Source organism: Prionailurus viverrinus, chromosome B3, assembly GCF_022837055.1.
Source record: "Prionailurus viverrinus isolate Anna chromosome B3, UM_Priviv_1.0, whole genome shotgun sequence".
Taxonomy (NCBI): Eukaryota; Metazoa; Chordata; class Mammalia; order Carnivora; family Felidae; genus Prionailurus; species Prionailurus viverrinus.
The window spans coordinates 4,425,487-4,450,779 of NC_062566.1; the positions used below are offsets into that span (position 1 = coordinate 4,425,487).

The 25,293-nt window shown below is 41.9% G+C and overlaps 1 protein-coding gene across 1 annotated transcript in view; it reads right to left on the reverse strand.

Moving 5' to 3' along the window:
- The window catches only part of AGBL1 (AGBL carboxypeptidase 1), a 789,011-nt gene that overhangs the window by 585,235 nt on the left and 178,483 nt on the right, over nucleotides 1-25,293 (reverse strand). The window lies entirely within an intron of this gene.

Genomic DNA, 25,293 nt, shown 5'->3' on the forward strand with positions numbered 1-25,293 from the left:
TACCCTAAGTGATAACTTCGGTTCAGCTTCTAGGTCTCCCTAGATTCTAAACCAGAGCCAGCAAGCTGGCTTACTATTGTCCTTCATCTTCAGAAAAACAAGGGCTACACCAATATTTGGACATTAACCAATCTTCCAGAAAGGTATTTGACTCCCTGAACTACTTTTTTCTTCCCCATTTCTCTATTATCTAAGAGGAATACGCCTTTTCTATTTTCCTAGATATAAATCTACATGTTTTTTTACCCAAGCTTTTTTCCACCCAAGCCTCTCTCTGGGTTAACTCCAAAAAAATTCTATTTTAACCTCTTTGGTTTTATTCCCAATTAGTCTCTGTATTTCTCACTTCCATTCTCTTTTTCCCCTTCCCAGCCTCACCAAACAACCTCTCCCTCTGCTGTTGTGCTTCCTGTCAATCTAGCTCTCGCTTATCATACATTAGCATTTTTCAGTATCCATCCTTAGATTTAGAACACAGAAGACAGCTCCGTTGACAGCATTAGAAGCCACCTAGGGGGGCTGTCCATTCATGCTGGTGCTGAAGAGATGGGTAAACAGAGAGGTGGCTCCCACAAGCATTTCATTAAGTTCTTATGATCAGCATGTTTGAGAAGAAAGAAGCAGGAGCTGTTTCTCTGCACAAAGTCATGGGTGAGCTTTCAAAACGCAAGGAATTACAAATAAGGGAAACCTGCAAGAGATGTCCCTGTGGGAAAAGAACAGGCTCAGTGGTGATAGAAACCAAATCCTCATAACCTCCTTCACCTGCTACACCCCAATCCACAGGAACTGAAGATCTGTGTTTCCAAAGGGCTAATTTCCCGTTCTATTTCTAACACATTAGGAAACTATTTTGGGAAGGAGAGTTCTATACCTGCATACACATATATCACACACACACACATAAGTACACACATATATGCACATTGGCTGGTAGGTTTATCAAATTTTGCAAAGTCATAGATGGGTGAAAGCTGAAACTGGGTTTGATTTTCTGAAAATTGTTGAGTCATCAGCTCTCAAAAGCAGACAGTATGAAAATCTGACACACGGAGAGTCTCTCCTTAATGAATCACTGAAGACCTTTAAAAGGGTCAAAGTGTATCATGCTACCAGTCCAACCTTGGTAGTGAGTGCCAGAAGCACCAGACTGTAAGGCTGTATAACATCTATGTTCTCTCTTTATTCTAGCTTGCTACATAGTGTATGGCACTTTGCCTGAGCTACTGTGTGTGCACACACATTTTTAAAAATAATGCATTTGTCTATATAAACATAGGTATGAGAATGTATTATTTCTCTATTGCTGCCATAAAAAAGTTAACACAAACCTAGAGGCCTAAAGCAAAAGCAGTATCTCTCACACAGTTCTGTGGGCTAGAAACCCAGCAATGTATGACCAGATACCAGGCAGAAATCAAGGTGTCCCCTGTCCAGAGCTCTTATTTGGAGGCTTGTGGGAGGCTCTACTTCCAAGCTGATCTCAGGTTGCTGGTGGAATTCTGTCCCTTGCTGTTTGAGGACTAAGGGCCACATCTCCATGCTGGTGGTCACCGTGGAGACCCTCTCAGCTTCTTTCCTTTATCTGTAGAGTCAGCAACAATACGCCAAGTTTCTTTTCATGCTTCCAGCCTTGTTGGCCTCCCATTCTACCACATCACTCTGCCTCTTTTCCACCGCATCTGATTGCAACCACAGGAAGTTCTCTGTTTTTAAGAGCTTGTGTGAATAGATTGGGCCCACTTTACCAATCCAGGATGACCTCCCTACGTTAAGGTCCATAACTTTAATTATATCTGCAGGGATCCTTTGACATATAAAATAACCTATGCACAGGATCAAGGGATGAAGGCAAGGACATCTTTGAGGGCCTGTTATCTGGCCTACAACAGTGACTATATCATCTAAATTCCTTTTCATATTAAACTTCAGCTTGCATTTCAGGAATATTAGCTGATTATCCAGAACTATGCCCATCACTTTAAGAGGTCTCTCATCTTTGTTATCTTTCACGTCTATACATCCACTTAACCTTTTTAGCCTGGGTTATCCCACGGATGACTGCCCCTCAGCTCCATTCAATTCCTGAATCATTTCAGACATGGCAAAGACTAAAAAGGCCTGGGCTGTAATCTTGTCAACATGAGTGCGCTGTGACCACTGGTCCATCTCATGCAGAAGTTAAAAACCTGTCTTTGTACTTCACCTACTATCAAGGATCCAATCATGAACTATATAAGGCCTCAGCATCACCATCTTGTCACTTGGATGACTGTATTCGATGCCATGTAGTATCTGCCTCTAGAGGGAAGTTAAGTGCAGATCACCTGTTTCATTAATGTCCTCCACAGAGCCACACTCTCTGGAACTAAACTATGACTCTGTGATATAGTCAGCACATTCTGTCTTGGCCCATGTATGGAAGAAAACTAGGGTTTCAATCAACCCTAGGGTACATCAATTATCTAGGGTACATCAATTTTGTTATAACAACTACCACTACCGTAAGTGTCTCCTTGCCCAACACAACTCCATGGCCTGGTTCTCATATGACCGTCATCTGTCAGGTGTTTGGTAGGGCATCTGTTCCTTTTTTCCTAATTTTATTTCCACAGTGCCCTAAAAATCTGGACTCGGTTATTGGATATTTCCGCTATCAAAGCTTTCCTCTGTGGCTATGTGTGCATTTCTCCCTCCCACTCAAAATTGAATTCCAGTGGCTTCCATCCAAAGGATATGCCCTGTGGTTTCCAAAATAAACCCCTCTTATACCTGCGTTTCTCTGCCATGTTGGTTATTTCCCTTATCCTTTAAATTATTTTATCCTAAAATCACATGCACTGCAAAATTTCTGGCAAAGCTTTCTAAATGTGAAGAAATAAGAATGACATTTATTTTGTTCTCTGAACAAGACAGGGTCCTCTGCTTTGTAATCACAATGGGTTTCATTAATGCTCTCCCCAGTCCACTATTCTTTCATTAGTAAATGAAGCTTGACCTGGAGCTGGCCTCAGTGGCAGTCCATTAGATACTTCCTCACAGTTAAGAACATCACTTTGTACTGATGGCCTTTGTTTAGAGGCATGCAACCAGATTGAAGCCGCAAGACTGTCCTGATCCTGGCCAATTTAATTTCACAAATAGAGTTTTTTGAAACTCTGTCTCAACTCCTTTCCTGGCAACAGCCTGAATATTTTCAAATAGCCCACTGCCAAATCATCTGACTCCCCCCGCTCAGCTCTTCTACAAGGCCTGGTGGCAGAGCTACAATGCATAACATACTGTTACTTCAGCATAATTGAAAATCTCATCTGACCCTTTGTGGGCAACTCTTTGTTCATGTCCCTGAATTGCTTTCAAGTGACATACCCTGTAACAGATGCTACATAAAAAGAATGACATATTCCCTAAGAGAAGATTGTTAACCTCTTTTTTTTTTACAATTAAAACAAAGACTTTGCATATTTTCTGCCATTTTTATAGAACACAACCCAATGCATGATCTCCTAGGACTGCTAAGCCATTTTCTTTCTAACTTAAGAGACTTGTCTTATCCTGAGGTCTTTTGCATAAGAAAACATATGAAACAATGAGAATATTACTCTGTGAAAATGTCCGCATCCTGTTGGGTCATGTCTTGATGGAAAAAAACAAAAAATATGGATCCATGGACAAGTTTTCAGCAGAAGATTTCAAAGGAAAACTAAACAAGTGCATTTAAATGATGTTCAAGTCAACAATTTTCATATATGAGAACAGAATTAAAGCAAGAGATAATCATTCTTAGATTTGTTTAGCTGACTTAAGTATATTCTGTATACTTACGCCAGATCTGCTTCCCAGGAAATTTACACTGGAAGTCCATGTGTAGAGGAAGCATGATCTTCCTCGACCACTGATTGAGTACCAGTGGTACCACTGGTAGCGTTGAAGGTTGAAACATCATTCCTGACATACAGGATGCTCTGAACCTTGCCTTTGGAAGGCCCCAACTTTTATCACTCAGTTCATGTGACATCTGTAAATCTGATCATGGGTGAATATTGAGGTTTACACTGGCATACTATCTTTTTAAGGTTTGATTTCTTTATTTGGAGAGGGGGGCAGGGTCAGAGAGAGAGGGATAGAGAGAATCTGAAGCAGGCTCCATGCTGTCAGTGCAGAGCCTGATGAGGGGGGTTTGATCCCACAAACTGTAAGATCATGACGTGAGCCAAAATCAAGAGCCAGACACTTAACCGACTGAGCCATTCAGGCACCCTACACTCGCATACTTTTTGAAGAGCTGGTGAGGGATGGGCTCATCTTACAGTAATCATCACTGAAGACTTTTAAAAGTGATTTCCTTTTGCAAAGTTTCTACAAAAGCAATTATTTTATCACTGGAAGAAAAGTCGTCAACTTGCTGTTACTTTGTTAACAAATGTGTGCAGCCATCGATGTCTTACTCTAAAAGTTTTACATTAGTGGATTTTTATAAGTTTATATCCAAATGAGTCAATATAAAACATATTTCTTTTTTTTTTTAATTTTTTTTTCAACGTTTATTTATTTTTGGGACAGAGAGAGACAGAGCATGAACGGGGGAGGGGCAGAGAGAGAGGGAGACACAGAATCGGAAACAGGCTCCAGGCTCTGAGCCATCAGCCCAGAGCCTGACGCGGGGCTCGAAACCACGGACCGCGAGATCGTGACCTGGCTGAAGTCGGACGCTTAACCGACTGCGCCACCCAGGCGCCCCTATAAAACATATTTCTACATGTATTTCCACTAGGGACAAATAGCTTTGGGATTCTTCTCCATCCTTTGTTCTATCTCCTGCTTTCTCACCAAGCTGAGACCACTTATTTGTGTACGAGTGGTGACATTGGAAATATTTTTCCACTTTCTTTCTTTCTGGTTCATCTAGTTTTGATGAAATACACATGAAGGGTGTTCTTGGAGTCTTTAATTCATATTAGAAGTAAATTCCATGGTATCAAACACATGGCTTATAGCTCTTCGCAGTCATTCTGGCTTCTTCCTATGGGAGGCACTGCCCGCCTCCTGGACAAGGTAGCTGCGGAAAGCTGACCAGTCACTTGCTCTGACAAGCACTCCCTCTCACACCATCCCTGAGCAGCAATGCTGACCAGCAACAGTCTAGGGTTTCTGATTCTTCTAGTCATTTCTGGACAAGGATGAAGCCCCACAATGAAGGTGTGGGTTTTAGCATCTCAAGCCACTAGAGCAACCAAGATATGGAGGAAGATTTAGTACCCTGTGAAGTAAACTCTCACTGACTGGAAACATGAGACAGAAGGAAGCTGGTGGGACAAAGTATCTCCCATTCCTACTTTTCAGGGGCTATTTGGACATAAAATTTCTTTTTGTAGTTTGTGGACAACCCACATGATCAGACTTGTTCTATCTATTCATGGAAGTTTTTGAGTCAACATGGTTGTTATAAACTAAATTGCCCCCCCCCCCCCCATCCATATGTTGAAGCTCTAAGCATCAATGTGACTGTATTTGGAGATAGGGCCTTTGTGGGGCAGGTAATGAAGGCTAAATGAGGTTGCTAGGGTAGGGCTCTAATCTAATAGGACTGGTGTCCTTGCAAGAAGAGGAAGAGATAGCGTGAGCACAGAGGAAAAGCCATGTGTAGACACAGAGATAGGATGGCCATCTTAAAAGCCATGAAGATAGCCCACCAGAAAGTGAATTTGTGGGCATCTTGATCAGGGGCTTCTAGCCTCCCGAATATTGAGAAAATAAGTATCTGTTTTTAAACCACTCAATCATTGGTATTTTATGACAGCAGTGCAAGTTGACTAGTACAATACACAAAAATTATTCACTTGGATATCACTTAAATGTGCTAATTTTTTTCTATGAAATGCTCTGCTGAAAACTTGCCCACAGAGCCACATATTTTTTCCATCAAGACTTGGACATTTTTGCAGAAAAATTGTTAGGGTATAAATTCTTAATATGAGCATAACTAGAAGGTTTAGAATCTTCTTCTGGATTGCCACTTAATACTCCATATCTTTTCTCCAGACCTTACCCTTGTCATACTTTTACTCTGTCATGCTTTTACTCATTTTTCCATGACCAACCAACACAGCAGAGTTCCCTATGGAACTCCTGAGATCACACCCCATCATCTTCTCTCTATTCCACAGCCATAGAAAATACTCTTCACCTTCGCCTAACATACTGCTGGTGCGTGCTGGAGGCCAAGCGGTGGTCAGCACAAACTTACTTCTACTATTAGAAAAAAAAGAGCCCTAAGACCCAGGAATTCCACTACTAGGTATTTATCCAAAGAATACAAAAATGCTGACTCAAAGGGGAACATGTACCCGGATGTTAGTAGCAGCACTATCAATAACAGCCAAACTATGAAAAGAGTCCATATGTCCGTCGACTGGTGAATGGATAAAGAAGATGTGGCATGTACACACACACACACACACACACACACACACACACACGCACGCACACACACATATACATAAACACACACAATGGAATACTACTTGGTGATCAAAAAGAATGAAATCTTGCCGTATGCAACAATGTGAATGGAACTCAAGTGTACTATGCCAAGCAAAATCAGTCAGCCAGAAAGACAAACAAATATCATATGATATCACTCATATGTGGAATTTAAGAAACAAAACAGATGGACTTAGGGGAAGGGAAGAAAAAACTAAGATAAAAACATAGACATAGGCAAATCATAAGAGACTCTTAAATACAGAGAACAAGCTGAGCGTTGCTGGAGGGATGTTGACTGGGGGGAAGGGTTAAATGGGCAATAGGCACTAGGGAAGGCACTTGTTGGGATGAGTACTGGGTGTTACATGTAAATGAATGAATCACTAAATTCTACTCCTAAAACCGTTATTACACTATATGTTAGTTAACTAACTTGGATTTAAATAAAAATAAAAAATAAGAAGATAAATAAAATACTTACTCTGGGGGAAAAAAAGAGACACTTAACTGACTGAGCCACCAGGAGCCCCTACAAGGAGATTTTTAAACATGTCTTTCCATCTATTACATTTCAAGTGATGGTTATTTTAAAATGTCTCATTTGGTATTGATGAAAATAAAGGCATGTTTCCCATGCGAAAGAGAAAAAAAGAAAAAAACAGCCCAGATGCATGGCCTAGCAAGAAAAGACCAGGAATGTTGTCTTTGCACAGAGACAACACCTTATAAGCACAGGCTCAGGTTATTACTTCCATATGGTATCTTCTCTTTCAGCACTATGTGGGCCCATTGTCTTCCTTTGATTCATCAAACAACCACTCAGGACCTTTCAGATAAGCTTAGCAGGCAGCATGCATGGTTGAAATATCATGGGTTTAAAATTCATACCTGAGCCTGTCACTGCTTTGTGATCTTTAGTTCCCCCAACCCAAAATGACAATAGCAATCGCTACCTCATTGGGACATCCTGACAATAAAATGAGCAAATGGAAAAAAGCCTGGCACAAAGCAGGTACCCAACATCATGTATTACTTCCTCTTCCATGTTTCCTTCTTCCCAGATAAAATTCGCAGGCTCAACATGCATGTATTTAGCTGTGCCTCTTTCCTGAAACAGGAAAAGATGTTTGTCCCAGCTTCCACGGATAAAAAATAAAATATTTACTTAGTACCTTTGTCACTCTCTTTATGTTGTAGCCTGCTTGACTCTTGACAACTCTATCTACTAGAGAATATCACTATTCTCATTTTATAGATGAGAAATTAAAGCTAAGGAAAAACACTGAGATGCCCAAAGAGTTGTAAATTCAGTCCTGCTCCTACATTCCACTCCAGAGCTATTTCCAATGGACCACACTTTCTCTACATCTCATCCACATCACCCTTCCTTGCTGGGCTGACAGATGCCACCTGGATTGTCAGACTTAAGGAACATCGGTTACAACCTGGGAAAGTACAACCTCAATCCTCAGAATATGTTCTATTGACATAAGTGGGGACAGGTGCCACTGTAGGTGGATCATGTGTGATACTCTTTGTTCACTTGTCCAAGAAGCATTTATTAAGCTCCTACTAAATGCATATCAATTAAGTGTAAAGGAACCATACAAGCAAATACATAGTCCCCACCCTCTAAGACTTAACAACTTAGTTGCTGTGTGGACAAAGGCACAAAAAGTTCAATTAACGCATAGGAATCAGGTAAAAAACAAAACAAAACAAAACAAAACAAAAAACATTGCAAACATAGAGACTGCCTCAAAACATACAGAATAAAGTGTTAAATGGGAGCTAGAAGCCTAAGCCCTCTAGCAGAGTTTCTCAATCTTGACACCATCAGCGATTTGGACCATAGAATTCATTGCTGTGGTGGGCTAGCCTGTGCATCTAGGGTATTTAGTAGCATCCCTAGAGCTGCTATAACAAAGTACCATGAACTTGATGGCTTCAAGCAATAGGAGTTTATTCTCTCACAGATCTGTAGGCTGGAAGTCTGAAATAAAGGTATCCGCAGACCACGCTCCCTCCCGAGTTTCTAGGGAAGAATTCTTCCTGGCCTCTTCCAGCTCCTAGTGGCTCCCAGCAACCTGGTGTCGCTTGGCTGTTGGCAGCCTATCTTCAGTCTGTGTCTCTGTCTTCACACGGCTCTCTTTCCTCTGTGGCTGTCTCTGTGTCCCAATTTCTCTCTTCTTTCAAGGATACCAGTTATTGAATCAGGGCCCACTCTAATCCAGTATGACTTCATCTTAAGTCAATTACATCTGCAAAGGCCTCATTTCCAATAAGGTCATATTCACAGGTTCCAGGTAGACATGGATTTTGGCAAACACTTAACCCAGGACACCCATTCTTTACCACAGCATTTCCCCCACTCCCTCCCCTCCCCCACACACAATTATGGCAATTGACAATGTTTCCAGACATTGCTAAATGTCCTCTGGGTGGAAGAAATCATTACCTGTTGCTGAGGACCACTGTCTACAGATATCAGAAAAGGGGAAAAATTAATACAAGCTGAGTATTGAAGAAAGGCTTTAACAGAGCAGGTAGAGGTAGAAGCCAGGGCTCCTCTGGTTTTTCATGGTTGGATCGCCCTCTTGATTTCTCTTGCACCTTCATTGTTATCTTTTTCCTCCAGTTTTTTGTCCTTTGATTTTATTTTCCCTGCCTCTTTTTTACTCCATTTTCCTCCCTTTCTCCCATTTCCTGCCATTAACTTTCTTTCTCCTTTCTTAAGGTACTCTGTAGGCTAGCATCAGGAGGAAAGGTGCCATGGAAAGTGTCTGGTCTCAGCTAGCAGGTGAAAGGCAGGCAGGGGTGAATTGGAAAGGAAGGGGTTCACAATGGGCTCACCTCCTATGTCACCTTGTAAAGAATGGCTTTCGCCCAGTCTTTTCTCTTTCAAGAGTTTATGAAATTCATTCACTAGTGAGAAAAAGAAAAAGAAATGTAAAAGGAATTATGAAGTCTTGGGGAAAATTACTTTTTTAAAGTTAAGTAGCATGACAATGGTGGCTGATAGAGTGAATTAAACCCTAACTGCACCAGCAATTTGATAGATATCATTTTGCTAAGTGTTACTGAGAAAATGCCTTCTTGGGAATCCAAAGTTCAAATTCAGAATGAACACATGTCTGTGGTGACATCTGATTCAAGGAGGTGAAATTCATTAATACAAAAAGGGAAAAGGGTCAGGTGGAAATTTAAAATTTGTAAAGTGGATTCAGAGCATTTTTATAGAAATCCTACATGCAGCATCCTTAGTAAAGCACCGATTTATTTAATTTAGGGTCTAAAAAGAAGGAAAATATTTCACTTCCATATCAGTGGCAATCACAGTTGTAGCTTGAAATAGTTCTTTTTCTTGTGACATTTGAAAAATATGCACAAACTATGCTTTGTCTCTGTGAACCCAATACAAAGCTTGTCAGTAACTCACTTGTCCCAGGAAAACACTCTCAGTCATTGGACATGGCTCTGTTGCTATGGAGAGCAAGATAAAGCTAGTAATGACTGTAATTACTCTGTGGCAATCCTGCACATCAAGAATTTTGAACACCAAAGGCAGCTGCCAACAGAGACTTTCCAGTAACCATCTAGTTATCTTAAAAAAAAAAATTAGTCAAATGGGTGCTGTAAAATGTTCTCCATGAAATATTTACCACCCATTTAGTAGATCACTTCTCCTAAGGCATTCGTGTAGGGCTGACTAAAAGAGTTTCAAAATCTTATTTTGCCTAGACGCAAGCAAGTCCGCCTCATTAGTGATCAATTACCAGCCAGGTCTGCCATAATAAGTCATTAATATATACCTTATACTGTCAAATCCTATAATTGGGCACCACATGTCCAATAAACCATCAGATGCTATTATTAATAAAGCCCTCAAAGCTCCACCAGGATCCATATTGTGTAAACGAGGTACCAAATGGGCTAATTTTTCACTGCCTTCCAACTTGGCCTGTAATAGATCAACACAAAGCAACCAGTGCTCGGACCCAAAGGCAGAGTCTTGCTCTGTGGCACATCACTAACACTGATTCTCAAAGCGTCCAATAACAATGTCATTTACACAAGCTTCTTCCTGGAGGCTGGTGATCCACGACCAACTTAAAGGAGTCCACTGTTCAGAAGTTCCTGCTTCCTCCTCTTCAATGGGCAGGAATGTCAGGTCAGAGATGTCACTATTCACGGGACCATGAAGAATGAGATCACATTCTGCATCAGTTAAGCACTTTTTAAAAGAAGATGTTTATGTCCAGTGACAAGAGGAGGAAGGACTGAAGAGATATTTTAGCAGCCAAAAAGCAGCAAGAAGAGGACGAAGGAGTAAGAATAGTGAATAACTTCCTCCTCTCATGCTATTGAGATCCCAATTACCCTAATCCAGAGAATCTTCCAGGGTTTTCTCTACTATAGAATTTTATTCATGCATGCAGGCATTCATTCAATGATTTATCCATCCATTCATTCTGTCACTTGACAAATATTTATTGAGCCAACCCATCATCAGGATACATGCCAGACCCTTGAATGCGAAAAGACTCCTTTGAAAAACAGCTCTACATCGTTATTCTTTTCAGAATGGTTAAAGACTTCAGAAGATTCTCTCTCTCTGTACCTGCCCTTCACCTGCTACTCCAAGGCACCCTTCAAGTCTCAGATTACATATCATTTCCTCAGAAAAGCCTCCCTTGACTGCTCCTCCCTGTTTTTTTAAATGTTATTTATTTTTGAGATAGAAAGCGCCTGATGGAGGGCCAGAGGTCGGGGAGGGACAGAAGACCTGAAGTGGGCTCCACAGTGACAGCAGTGAGGCTGATGCAGGGCTTGAACCCATGAAGTGTAAGATCATGACCTGAACTGAAGGCAGATGCTCAACTGAGTCACTCAGGTGCCCTGCTCCTCGCTATTTTAAGTGTCATGGCATTCTGTACTTTTATGCACATTTGCTATTACTGGAGAAGTTACTTTCAAACCCTCCTTCATGTCTGTGTTCATTACTAAACTTTATTTCTGATGTGTTCACCACAGTCTGCCCTGGGCCTAGTCATTGCCTGGCACATACTAGGTATGCAACGAATTGTTGCTTATTCATTGACTGTTGGTGCCACAGATAGAGGAGCTCACTGCTATGGGCTGGCTTGTAGGCAACAGTCTCTGCAGGTCAAGATCTTGACTAACAGTTCTAGCTCTCCTACCTATAACAAGTCTTTGCTGAGTGTTCCCCGCTGCCTCCCTCCCTTTCTTCCTTCCTCTCCCCCTCCATCCTCTCCCTCCCGTCCTCCCTTCTTTCTCTCTCTCTCTCCCCTAGTCAACTGTCTCTCTGCAGGCAAAATGAGAGCAGGGGCATGGAAGACAGTTAATACAAGTACTCAAGCACACAAGTAGGGGCTATGTAAAGAGCCTTGGATGTGACATGCTTATGGTCTTCTCTGTTCACTGCTGCTCTCCAGACCCTAAGAGGGTGCTGAGAAGGAGGAGATGCTCAATTAATATACTTTGAAGAAATGAATGAATTGGTTGATTGAATTATTAGATGTGGAAAGATATGCTCCTCCGTGCTCACCGATGCGTTTTATGAATGAGGAAGGACAAGGAGTCAAGCACTGACTAAGGACACAGAACAGGGTTCCCTTCCATGTTCTCCGTTTAATCTTTATCATTTCTGGCCATGTTAGGGCCAGGGATCCCAGGAATTGCCTACATTTTAAATCACAAGAACAGTAAGAGCTAGCGTTATGGAGTTGTTTGTCCTGAGCAAAGTGCCTAACTTACATCATCCGATTTCATCAAGACCACACCTGCAGGTGTTATCACGACTCTTAAAGTGAAGACCCTGAGGCTCAGAAAATGTGCTCTCTAGATCAGACAGCTGGAAAGTAAAAGATCGGGCTTCCCTCCAGGTCTGTCTGACCTCAGAGCTCTCCCTCTAGCCACCTCACTGTGCTGCCTCTTCTAGACCCACAGTGGAGGCACAGCCTGTACACTGCACAACACCAGGGGGCTCCATTCACATGGATGATGATGTGAATGGTGCCCTCTGGATTTGCGCAACACAGCAGTAATGCTCACACTTGAGGTGATCCAGCCACATGACACCAAGCTATCAGCTCAATCCCTGGCAGAAGTCCAATCCGCACCTCCCAAAGGAAGCTTTGGAGAAAGTCGTGCTGCCATTGCCTCATCATGCCATTCCAGTGATTACTCAGCATGACAATAACAGCGATTCTAAAGCCCGTGGTACAATTCTGCTTTTTTGTCCAAATCGCCCTGGCACCCAAGCCAGGCCCCCCGCCTGCGGCTCTGCCCATCAATACACATTTACAATAGATTTCATTCGACTCCAGTGGTCCTCTGGTTAATTTACACAGTGCCAAACTGACCTTTCCAAATGCATCCCACAGCACGGTAAGAGTGAGGGAAATTTACTGCCAGGAACCAAAAATATGCTACCTTGTGAAATATGGGTTTTTTCATGGCTTGATTTGAACTTCATATCAGAAACTGTGGAGCAGTTCAATGATTATTCACCATTTGAGGAAGGGAAAAGGCAGTTCGGAGGCCTTCAGGGGCCATATTTCATAGCCCTATCAGACGTTCACACAGGTGATTAAAAGCTCTGCAAGCAGCAGTAACCGCAGGGCCTGCTGGTCACATTCTAGAGAAAGAGATGTATTTCTCTGAAAGAGAAGAAGCTAAAGAACCCACTGCCACTGAAAAAGCTGGTACAAATTTCCCCGGTGAATGCATTTCAGAAAAGAAAGTTCTCCAACTTTCCCTTACCCTTCTCATCTTTCATTCTTCCGTGAAAATCCATGAAGGCCCCTTTAATCCATGCTTTTCTGAGCTCAAATATGACTTCAGTGATGTTTGGATTAGTCCACCATGCCTATCCTGTGAGGAGAGGCAGAAGCAAGAATAATTCCTAAGACCAGGGCATCACTTAGGGCATTGGCAAGAAACAGCACAAGAAACGGAGGGAATCAGCGAGGAATGGTACAGGATCCTGGAGCCAGCTGTGACCAGAGGCAGGCCTGGACACGCAAGAGAAGGAGCCATTACTGGTGCCTAGAAAAGACAGTGGTATGGACAGAGAAGTCAGGTAGGAGTTGCTGCCTTCAGAGGAGGCATACAGCCAACCCACAGCCAATGAGGAAGCAGGAGAACAAATATTTTGATCTCACTCTCCTCCCTTCTGCAACCTTTTGGATTGTCTTCCATTGGCCAAGTCAAAGGAAATCTATTCCAGGTAAGGGACAAATTGGTATAAACTATAAAGGTCAGCCTGCCAGTTCATAAAGTCATCCTCCAGGGCTGGAGATAGATCTGAGGAGCTTGAGTGGGTAACTTGAAAATGTCCAGCACACCAAGAAAATTCTTAAAACCCACCTTTATCCTTGACCCCCAATTCCTCTTTTGATTTAAGGAAGACCATTTTTCTGTGCACCCCAGTCCAACTGGGGTGCAGCTATACACTAGATTTAAGTTATACAGCCCATCACCAGTTTAAAGTGAGTGTTCTTTGAATTCACAAAATGTTGCTCGTGGGGTATATTCTAAAAATGTTCTAATTACTTTGAACAGAAGGATATTTTCTTCTCTACCATACTAAAAACTCCTTTGAGGCAGAAAGCATGATTTGTGAATAACCAACATAAATCGAGTACCTCCTTATGCCAGGTATCCTATACATTTGTTATTTCATTGACTCATCATAACAAACACATAGATGAAGAAATAAAAGCTCATAAAAACTAAATTTTGCAAAGTGACACAGCTAGTAGGGTACATATCAGAGGTCAAAACTCAATTCTTTCTGACTTAGAAGTTCAAGCTTCTAACCACCCCATCACTCTGTCTCTTGTTCATTTTTGAAATTTCTACAACATGCTTACTAAGGAGCCTACTACACAGCAAGCTTCTATATGTTCATTGGGCAGATAAAAGAACACTGCCTAAAGGACTAAAACCATAATTCTTCAGTCTCTATTACTATCCCCTAGGCTAGATTCTCTTGATGCCATCCATTAATTCATTTCACAACCAATTATTGGGACTGTACTTTTTTAATCATCCCAAAAGTTAGAAAAGAAACAGGAAACATAGCCCTAGGTCTCACATAGTATATAATACTTCTGAAAAAAGCAACATACACAAGTCAAGGAACATAACTGAATTCCTAATCAAACAACTATTTATAGAAAATGACCAGAATTCAGCCATTCCCAAATGCTCATTCTAGCTTAAATAACTCTCAAGAACACAGTGGGTGCTCAGCAGAGAGAAGTGGCAGTAAAGTGAGGATATTAGATCACAAGGTAAGAACAAGATTTGGAAAGGAGTTTTTTTAAGGTAGTAGCATTTATTAGTATGAGAAAAGCATGAAGGAGGAGGGCACAAGCCCAGAGCCTTTCACAAGCCAGGATTTCAATAAGTAATTGTTAGTTTTAAAATCTGTGTTCATGAAAACATTCATGTAGCTGAACGGTATTTTATTCACACTGAAAGGACTAGCTTTTTAAAGAAATTCTATGGTTAAGAGAATTCTAAAACGAAGTCTCTTTTAAAAAAAAAGCATTATTATACGTTTTCCTTCCTCCTTAAAGTAATGACTCAAGTGGCTAATTCATAGGTAAAGGCAAAGGACAAAGGAAATTTCTGACCAAAATTCCACTGAGGTTCATGGTTCTCCTAAATCTGGGGGACTTGATTGGCCCATGGGCTTATAATTAATGTGCTGATCTAACAGGATTCCCTAGATCTCTGTTGGGTCTGATACTCACCAAGAAAGGGCATGGAATATAAATTCTACAATCTAGCAAGAGTAAAGGAATGAAGACTTAAGGCATCTAAGCACTTCTACTTCGGGAAATATACACTAGATACATCTTTTCCAAAAGGAGCACCTCACACTAAGTGCAATTAAAATCTCTGGTCATGATGGATGAAACAAATATAAGGTGACTATGACAAAGGCAGACAAGAAATTGTACTTTCTAGAGACCCCAGGACCCAAGGAATGACATAGAGGGAAGGTCCCTGGGTTTTATTTTGCCTCATACTTCCCAAATGTGGAGCCAAATAAGTCAGCAACCCAGAGACCCAACAGCCATGGGGGAAAAAAAAAAGCTCAACAAAAGCCTGTTTTGTCTAGTCATAAAATCAGGAAAAGGGGGGTGCCTGGATGGCTCACTCGGTTAAGCATCAGATTCTTGCTCAGGTCATGGTCTCATGGTTCACGAGCTCCAGCCCCACATCAGGCTCACTGCTTTTGGTGCAGAGCCAGCTTAGATCCTCTGTCCCCCCCCCCCACTCTCTCTCTGCCCTTCCCCTACTTGCATTCTTTCTTAAAATTAAATAGACATTTAAAAAAAAGATCAGGAAAAGGGCAGCCTAGCAAATCAGAAAACTACTAGATAATAACCACTCTACTCCAGCCAAACACCACAGAGAAAACTGAGGCTCCACCCACACCAGCAAATGCCCTGGATAGGGCCTAATGAGACACCCCAACTCCCTGCCCCTTCTGCCTGCAGTGGTGTGTCAGAGAAGCCCAGGTTGGGAAACTGAAGTGTTGGGGAGACCACATGGGAGCCAAGACTTCCACTCCTACCCCAGCAGTAATGAGGCATGTGTTCCCGACCTGCTGGGGTAGTGTCAGGAGATGTGATAAAGACTCGGGACTCTTACCACTCTTAACCACTGCCCAGTGGTATTCCTAAAAAATATTAGAAGTAATAATGGCTGAAAACTACCTAAATTTGACAATAAACAGCAACTTACAGATTCTAGCTAACTCCAAACAGGATAAACCCAAAGAAATCCATAGCAAAACACTTTATCAGCAAACTTCTGAAAACTTAAGGGAAAAAAAAACTCTTTTTTTTTTTTTTAGTTTATTTATTTTTGACAGAGACAGAGTGTGAGCATGAGCTGGGGAGGGGCAGAGAGAGAGGGAGACACAGAATCCGAAGCAGGCTTCAGGCTCCAAGCTGTCAGCACAGAGCCTGACGCAAGGCTCAAACTCACGAACTGTGAGATCATGACCTGGGCTGAAGTCGGACGCTCAACTGACTGAGCCACCCAGGTGCCCCGGGGAAAAAAAAAATCTTAAAAGCAACAAGAAACAACACCTTGCCTACACAGGGGGAAGAAAGACTTTTTCTTTCCATCCTTAAACAAACACACAAATGTCTCCTAGGAGTGAAAGGCAGCACACTGTATTCTTGCAAAACATGGGTGAAAAGTCTGTCTGTTTTCTGCAAACATTCAGGCATGTAAACAAAATATCACACGAGAAGCGGGCAGCAACCCAGCTTATAAAAGTTTCACTAGTGTAAATCTATGCAAATTACTACAGAAATGAGCAGAGAAAAGGAACAGAGAGGCATTGGGAACACAAGAGCTCCTAGGATTTCTAAATTATTTTGTACGTCCATCTAATGCTTCACTATTGAGAGTAATGATCATTCTTGTCCTGATTCCTGGACACCCAGGCTTTGGGAATGCCTCCCAACATCCTAGAGACAGAGTATACATCCTCTGTACCCAGACAATTTATCTGCACTCCAAGACTATTCATCCTGGAGAGGTGGGGGGCAGGGTAATTCTTGCTTAAGTCAATGGTTTTCAAACACTATGCATCCAAAATAGGAGCCAGCCTTGCACCTCTTTCGTCTGTCTCTCTCTTAAGGTAATGGCCTGTCTGATGTTCACTTTCAGAATCATGAAAAGCCCCCATTAAGTCTCTGTCCCAAGGGGCTTAGAGGGTAAGTCTTCATCTACCTGCAAGGTCCCGGGTAATGGGGAGAGTCTTGCCTGCTCTTGTCATCTTGGGATAAATCAGAGCTTGAGAGTGTCCAGCCAATCCAGCAACCTTGCCCTAAACACACAACTCTGCCCTAAACACACACCCCTCACTTCTCTCCGTGCTGAAGCCAGCACGATCACACGCTGACTTGCATGCAACAGCTGTCATTCCAGTTGTTATTCCAGACAAGTGCTTTTTCCAGCCAGCCCAAGAAGTGAGGAAGATTATTCATTTAGCTCTAAATGCAATTTATTTTCTGAACTTGTTTCCGTTTGATTCTCTCATGTTTTATGCTCCATAATAAGTTTATATTCTGTTCTACTTGAGTTGGCGAAACCTCAGGGGCATCTCTTGCAAGTTACAGAGACTGATGATTAGCAACTCAAAACGGAAGCATGCTTAAGACTTCCAGAAACAGAGCTCAGCCTCCATGGGGCAAAATGCAGCTCTGAGGAAAAAGCCTGGGGCAGAGGGAGCAAGAGTCTTAGGTTTGGGAGATCAACTGGGCAGCTCTGCTCTGTGCAAGTCCTTCCTCCACTGATCTCAAAGCTCCAGTAGGACCCTACCCACTGCGACACTCTGAAGCAACAGGTGGAGGCTGGTTCTCAGCCTCTTTCTAGACTCCTGGATTCCTCCACCCTTTCTCCCTGCCATATGGCAGGCTGATCGCATGCCTTCCCACCTCTGTCTGTGATGTCACAACTCAAGCACACCGGCTCTGTGTGAGGGAAGAATAAGCGCTGTGTATAATGAGTTGATGGCTTATGGTTGAAGCTTATCAAAACAATGACAAAAATAGAAAATATCCTGTGCATGTTCTTAATCAGAGAAGTGACAGACCCAGAAAGAAGGGGCTCCCAGATCTAAGTTTTGTGGCTCTCCCTCTATTTAGTGCCCTTACAGCTGTTCCTTTCTTTTATTTCTTACATGTGCCTCTCTCTCCTGTCCTATTCTTCTGCAGTTTTCTCTAACTCTCTCATAATAACGCTTCATCTTACTTTTGGATTTTGAAAAACAATTATCAAGCACTCTAGCATTGTGGGTATTTTTCCCTTGGGTTGCTCCTAAGAATCTCTCTTGATATTTAGCGCCCTGTCATTTCACCTCAGGGTGTCCAAGTGAAAAATCATTCTTATCCTTAACTTGAGGATTTCTTTCTTTCATTGTTCTGGAAAATTATCTGCCAATATCTATAGAACTTTGCCTCTTCCTACCCTCCATTCCCTTTCTGCACCTGCTTAGACCTGCACCACTCACTCTTTCTCTACCTCTTGCAGCCTTGGCTGAGGTTTGAGGTCATGTATCCTAGGTTATGACCTCTAATTATGTTATTTATTTTCTTAAATTCTTCCACTGTGCCTAAACTTTTTAAGTTTTTTAAATTCTTTTTATTTTTTTATCACTGTTCTAAACTTCTGAATTCATTTATCTATTGTGGTTTTAATTTCAATGGATTTTTTTTAATTTCTAAAAGGTGTATTTCCTTGATTTTCTTAGATATGCCTATTGATTTCCATAACTTCCTATTCTACGTTTGTGATCGCTGTCCCTTCTTTCATTTTGTTGATCGTGTTAATGTGAATAATTTGAAGCCTCTTTCAGATTATTCTATCCTCTCAAGTTCTTTAGGGGCTAATATTCCTAAGTAGTGTTATTTTTGGTTTTCCTTCATGGTGCAGCATTTCCTGGTGTGGGATATGTTTAATCATAGGTGCACCTTCAGCAATAGAAGTCAGGTGTGCCTGGCTATGAAAGTATTGTTGAAGAGTGGTTCTGCAGTGCCTTCTTCTGGGTACAAAATGAGTCCCAATCGGATCCGTCTTTAATTTATCCATTTCCTTCACGCCAACTTGGTGTCAGGCATTTCGGCAGAAGTCTGGGCTTCATTGCTTCTCAGGAGATATTTTTCTTCCGGATCTGAGCTCTGAAAAGAGACAATCTTCCTTTTTGCATCTCTAAACTGGGGGGACGGTCCTTTTACTTGAACCATTAACAAGGAGACATTCCTACCAGCCTCACATCCTGTGTATACACAGTTGTCTTACTGCACACAAATGCAGGGCACCTCACCTGTCTTCCCAAGGTGGTTCGGGTCTTACATCAATCCATCTTACCCAACCTCACCAGAAGGGCTGTTTCTTTACCTCCGGCACCCAGATATTTTCTCTTATTTGAGGACTGGATGTGTTTTCTTTTCAAATTGTGGTTCTTTTTAACTTTCGCTTTGAAATAATATCAGATTTGCAGAAGAGTTGCAAAAATAGTTCAAAGGGTTCCCATGTACTTCACCTAGATTCCTCCAAACCTTAACATGTTACCACACCTTTATACACACAATGGAGTACTACGTGGCAATGAGAAAGAATGAAATATGGCCCTTTGTAGCAACGTGGATGGAACTGGAGAGTGTGATGCTAAGTGAAATAAGCCATATGGAGAAAGATACCATGTGTTTTCACTCTTATGTGGATCCTGAGAAACTTAACAGAAACCCATGGGGGAGGGGAAGGAAAAAAAAAAAAGAGGTTAGAGTAGGAGAGAGCCAAAGCACAAGAGACTCTTAAAAACTGAGAACAAGCTGAGGGTTGATGGAGGGTGGGAGGGAGGGGAGGGTGGGTGATGGGTATTGAGGAGGGCACCTTTTGGGATGAGCACTGGGTGTTGTATGGAAACCAATTTGACAATAAATTTCATATATTGAAAAAAAAAACATGTTACCACACTTGCTTTATCATTCTTTCTCTTTCTGTTTAACAATTGTTAAATTGTGATATTTTGATCCCGTAGTTTTTGTTCTTCTTGTGCTAGAAGAACCACAATAAGCCCCAACTTCATCTCCCGTGTCTAGCTGCTACAAGTGCTAAAGGTGGGAGTCAAAAGAAGGAAATGAGGAGGATATATACAGGCCAGGAACTAAGCTTGGTGCTTCAAATACTTGATGCATTCAGTCCTCAGAATAAGAGCAATGACAAAAAAAATGTATTATAGGGCTCATTTTTAAGAAAGAAAAACCAAGGCTTAAAAACAAAGACTAGCTCAGGGAGCCTGAGTAGCTCAGTCAGTTAAGTGTCCAACTTTGGCTCAGGTCATGATTTCACAGTTCGTGAGTTTGAGTCCCGTGGCAGGCTCTATGCTAACAGCTTGGATCCCGGAACCTGCTTTAGATTCTGTCTCCATCTCTCTCTGCCCCTCCCCTGCTCTCACTTTGTCTCTCTGTCAAAAATAAACACTAAGAAAAAAAATTTTTAATAAATAACAAAGACAATGACTAGCTCAAGTTCACATAAATATGAAGTCCATGTAATTTTAAAGCCAAGATTCTAAGCCATATCTTGCTTTCTTTTAAAACACGCTGCCTGTGGGCGCCTGTGGCTCGATCAGTTGAGCGTCTGATTCTTGATCTCAGCTCAGGTCATGATTTCACGGTTCGTGAGTTTGAGCCCCACGTTGGGCTCTGTACTGATAGCATGGAGCACACTTGGGATTCTGTCTCTCCCACTCTCTGCCCCTTCCCTGCTTTCTCTCTCTCTCTCGCTTTCTCTCTCTCTCTCTCTCTCTCTCTCTCAAAAATAAATAAACTTTAAAAATAAATAAATAAAATAAAATAAAACACACTGCCTGAAGCTACTCAGGGAGACTGATATCATGACTAGAGTATAAATAAATTAGAATAGGTGTGCTTTTTCCATCAGCAAGTAATTAGGCAAGTCACACCTGCCTCGGGTTCATTTGTAGATACATTCTGGCTGCTTTCTGGGTTTTATACCTGTCTCTTTTGGCAATTAACAGACTCAGCTGAATTTTCTATGACTCACCTCAAAATGCCATATGCTCACAAAGGTACGTGTACAGAAAAAGCAGCTGATGCATAAAGGAAAACATAAGCAAACACTAAGTATACAAATACTTCTGCTGGGCATATATGCCTAAGATTTATCTTCTCCTATGTGGCTTCCATCACGCCTCAAAATAAATAAGCAAAACTAAACTAATTTCCGGTGGCATCTGAATTAGGACCAGAACATCTGCATCCAAAGAATAAAATTGATTATCAGAGAGTGAGTCAGAGGTGTTGTAACCTTCAGCTTCCCAAGTGAAGCACAGCATGTCTAGCTTTCATACATTCAGAGAAAAACTGTTATCTGGTGTTGGGAATGTCACAAATTTATTGGAGAAGAACTTAGTTGACTCTAACTCCATAAAACAAAAGTTTATGACCTAAGTCATCTTTTCATCCCCAGTCTTTCCCCTTCCTTGTCCCACACACCTTCAACATTGGATCAGTCCATTCGTTGACTTTATCACCTCTACCAGCCCTGTTGGGCACTGCTGGGGAAAATCGCCCATCCACATAGATTGGAACCACACAAATGCATGGTCTCCCTTATCACTGGTCCTTAGGCCCCTCTCTGTCACCCATCTCTCTGTCACTGGTCAGTTTTTTCTCCCATCCCCTTCAATGACACTTTCTACTTTGACCATTCTCCAATTATTCTCCCAGCCTACCCACCATCAGTAGATGACCTCATGTTACTCCATGAAGAAAGTCAAGGCTGTCAGGAGTGACCTTGTACTACCTGTTGATTCCCATACACATAAACTTTTCTTTGCATCTAAACCCACCTTCTTCCCTTCAGTCTTAAGGCAGAGAAGTTCCTATTCAATTGTTTACAACCTATTCTAATTTCCTTCCAGCTTCTTTGGGACATTTCATCACCAGTCATTCCCAGTCTAGGCTGTGTGTTCAATCTTTTTTATCTCAAAACTGGCTTCTGTTCTGGCCAAAAGTTTTTTAGAGGATTTCCCAAATGTTTTCATCTTTAAATAAAACAAGTTAAAAAAAAATCAGCAGCAAAAAGCCAATGTATAGTTCTCTCAATCCTAAATCCCCCCCCCCAATTATTGCCCTGATAGTCTTTTCCCTTTTAACAATCAAGTTTCTCAACAGAAGATCTTATCTACTGTCTTCCTTCCCACCAGCCAACCTTCCCAAGGCATGAAAATGAACCTCTTTTTGCATCCTCAAGTTACTTGGCCTCACTCTAGTATTTGACAACTTCATTCACATTGAAAAATAAACCAAAAATCATTCACTATACCCCTCTCCTCTCTAGCTGGAAGAAAACATATAAATAAAGAAGAATTCAATGGAACTATTTTTTACTCACCCAAGGTAGCTAAGAAAGAGACCCTAATAGCTAGGATAGCCTGACAATTCTGCATTTCTTGCTTCACAAGGAGGTAGGAAAATATCTTCTTAAGGGAAAGACTATCCATTTTTCATATGGGATCGATCTATGTTGTCCTGACAAAAGAAAAGTGCTCACCCTGACAAAGTTTGCTAGCTTCTCACAGAACAGTGAGGAAATCAATGATAGCACTTGTTGAAAGAGAGAACAAGTAAGAATCGGAGCATCTATCCATCTTCACTCATATGACCAGAGCTGAGCTCTTCTCACTGGGACCTAAGAAAAGCTCTTTAGCACCTATATGAAGCCTTATGTGATCAAGTTTAGAAGGTTCAGGAGGTTGTAAGGGAATAGAATTTCCTGCTCATGTGGGAAGAGTGGAAATTTTCTCAGGGAGCAAGTCGGGTACTGCCTTTGCAGACCTGACTGTAGGAAATTCAGGAGAAAACTGGAAATAATTAAGAAGTAATATTTGAAGTAAAGGATCATTCCTGTGAGACACCATGTGTTCAAAGTCTATTAGGTGTTTCCACCTGGATGCAAGATAACAACTCTATCAGATAAAACATTAACGTCCCCCCAACCCAGCTCTCATATTATCCCACTCTGTGAGATTTGTAAGATCAACGAGAAAAATATCAGCCTACATTTCCATTTAGTCCAGTGTTTTTCCTGAAAAAACAAACCAGGAGGTCCTAAGAAAAGAGACATTTACTGATCTGTGCTCACCTTGCCCAGGGGGCTGAGAGAAGGCAATGCAAGCAGAGATGAGACCTGGGGGACTGGCCCATCCCGTGGCACAACAATGCCAGGCTGTTGTGCAAGGCCAGCAGTAGAGGCAACAACCCCTCAGGTGTGGGACCTGATTCCCCACCAGGTAGTTTAGCAAGTCATAGAAAAGGAGGGGCCCTGCCAAACCTGTTTATCCCTAATTCAGCCCCAACTGCTCTCATAAGCTCCAAATAGATCTGCATGTCCATTGAATACTATTCTCTTTCCTCTGGCTCTCAGGAATTCAGATGTTACCCATCTGATAGTAATTCATTTTCCCTTCTCTAAAAACTACTCATCCTGCTGAATTTAGAGATTTGAAAAAAGGTACCACCATCTATCCATGGATCTCACCTGCAATCCCTCCTCTTTCTGTACCCAAACATTTCTCACGTGTTTCCTCCTCTCTACTCCCATTTATACTCCTTGTTTACTACTCGCATACTTACAAAAATCACTCCCTGCCTCTCTCTGGTCTAGCTTTTCAATTTATCCTGCCTGCTAATGGCAGAGTAACATTTCTAAGATCTTAGTTGTTAAAAACTTTTTTTTTATTTTTATTTTTTTTACATTTAGTTACCTTTAAGAGTCAGAAAGAGACAGAGCACAAGTGGGGGAGGGGCAGAGAGAGAAGGAGACACAGAATCCGAAGCAGGTTCTAGACTCTGAGCTGTCAGCACAGAGCCCGACGTGCAGCTCAAACCCACAAACCGTGAGATCATGACCTGAGCCGAAGTCGGACACTTAACCAACTGAGCCATGCAGGCGCCCCTAAAAACTTGTTTTTTAAATCCAAAACTCTTTAAAGGTTCCAGACAGCCTGCAGAATAAAATCAAATCTCCAGTTTCACCTGGTCTACTGTGCCTCCAGGGTCTGTCACCTACCAGCCTGCTGACGTCATGGGCTGCCACCTTCCCCTTTGCCCACGTGGCTCCATTCAGCCTTACTTCCTTTTCATTCCTGGAACACACTGCATTGACTCCTGCTGCATGGCTTCTCAGGCTGTTCCCTTCACCTCTGACCTCTAGCATCTTCCCCACACTCCATCTTCTCTCACTCCCTTCTCATATAGCACATCCTGGTTGTCAGGGCATTGGTCAAAATGTTGTCTCTTCAAAGAGGCATCCTTGTCTAGGGGAATTACCACTATCACCCTAACTCATTTTTTTTTATCACTACTATCTATTTATTTTCTTTAGGGCTATTATCACACCTTGTGACTATTCACTTATTTGTTGACTGGTTTATTGGCTATCTCCCCTTAATCTGAAAACTCCAGAAGGTCAAAGACCGTATCTATATATTTAATACCTGATATAGTCCCTGGCACCTGACAGATACCCAGTATAAATTGGTTTAATGAATGGTGAATAAATGAATGAATAAATGAATGCAGGCTGTGTGATGTTCACAGCTGCCTCACACCAGTGGACTTTTGCTCACTATGGTCCCTCAGCCTACAGAAGGCCCTTTGTCCACTTCACTATTCTGGGGAATGTCTATGCTGATTCCATACCTTAGTGTGTCATTACCTCTTCCAAATCTCACCTGATTTCCCCCCTTCCTTCCCAGGTGTCATTTCAACTTTCTCCATCATACATCACCTCTAATTTGCATCAGCTTCTACTGTCACACTTGCAACCCTTAAGCATATTATTTATTTCCTCTTAAGAAAACATCATTGCTTAAGGATAAGGACTATGTCTTAATCACCACTGTATACATAATACCTAGCCCAGTGCCTGAAACTAAATAAACACTCTTATAATTATTTTTTGGATTAGCTCAATAAGACATGCTGTGATTCTACTTTTTTTAATAATACATGAAACATTGGGGTGCCTGGGTGGCTCAATCGGTTAAGCGCCCAACTTCAGCTCAGGTCATGATCTCATGGTTCGTGAGTTCGAGCCCCACGTCGGGCTCTGTGCTGACAGCTCAGGGCCTAAAGCCTGCCTCTGATTCTGTGTCTCCCTCTCTCTAGGCTCCTCCCCTGCTCACACTCTGTCTCTCTCTCAAAATAAATAAAGATT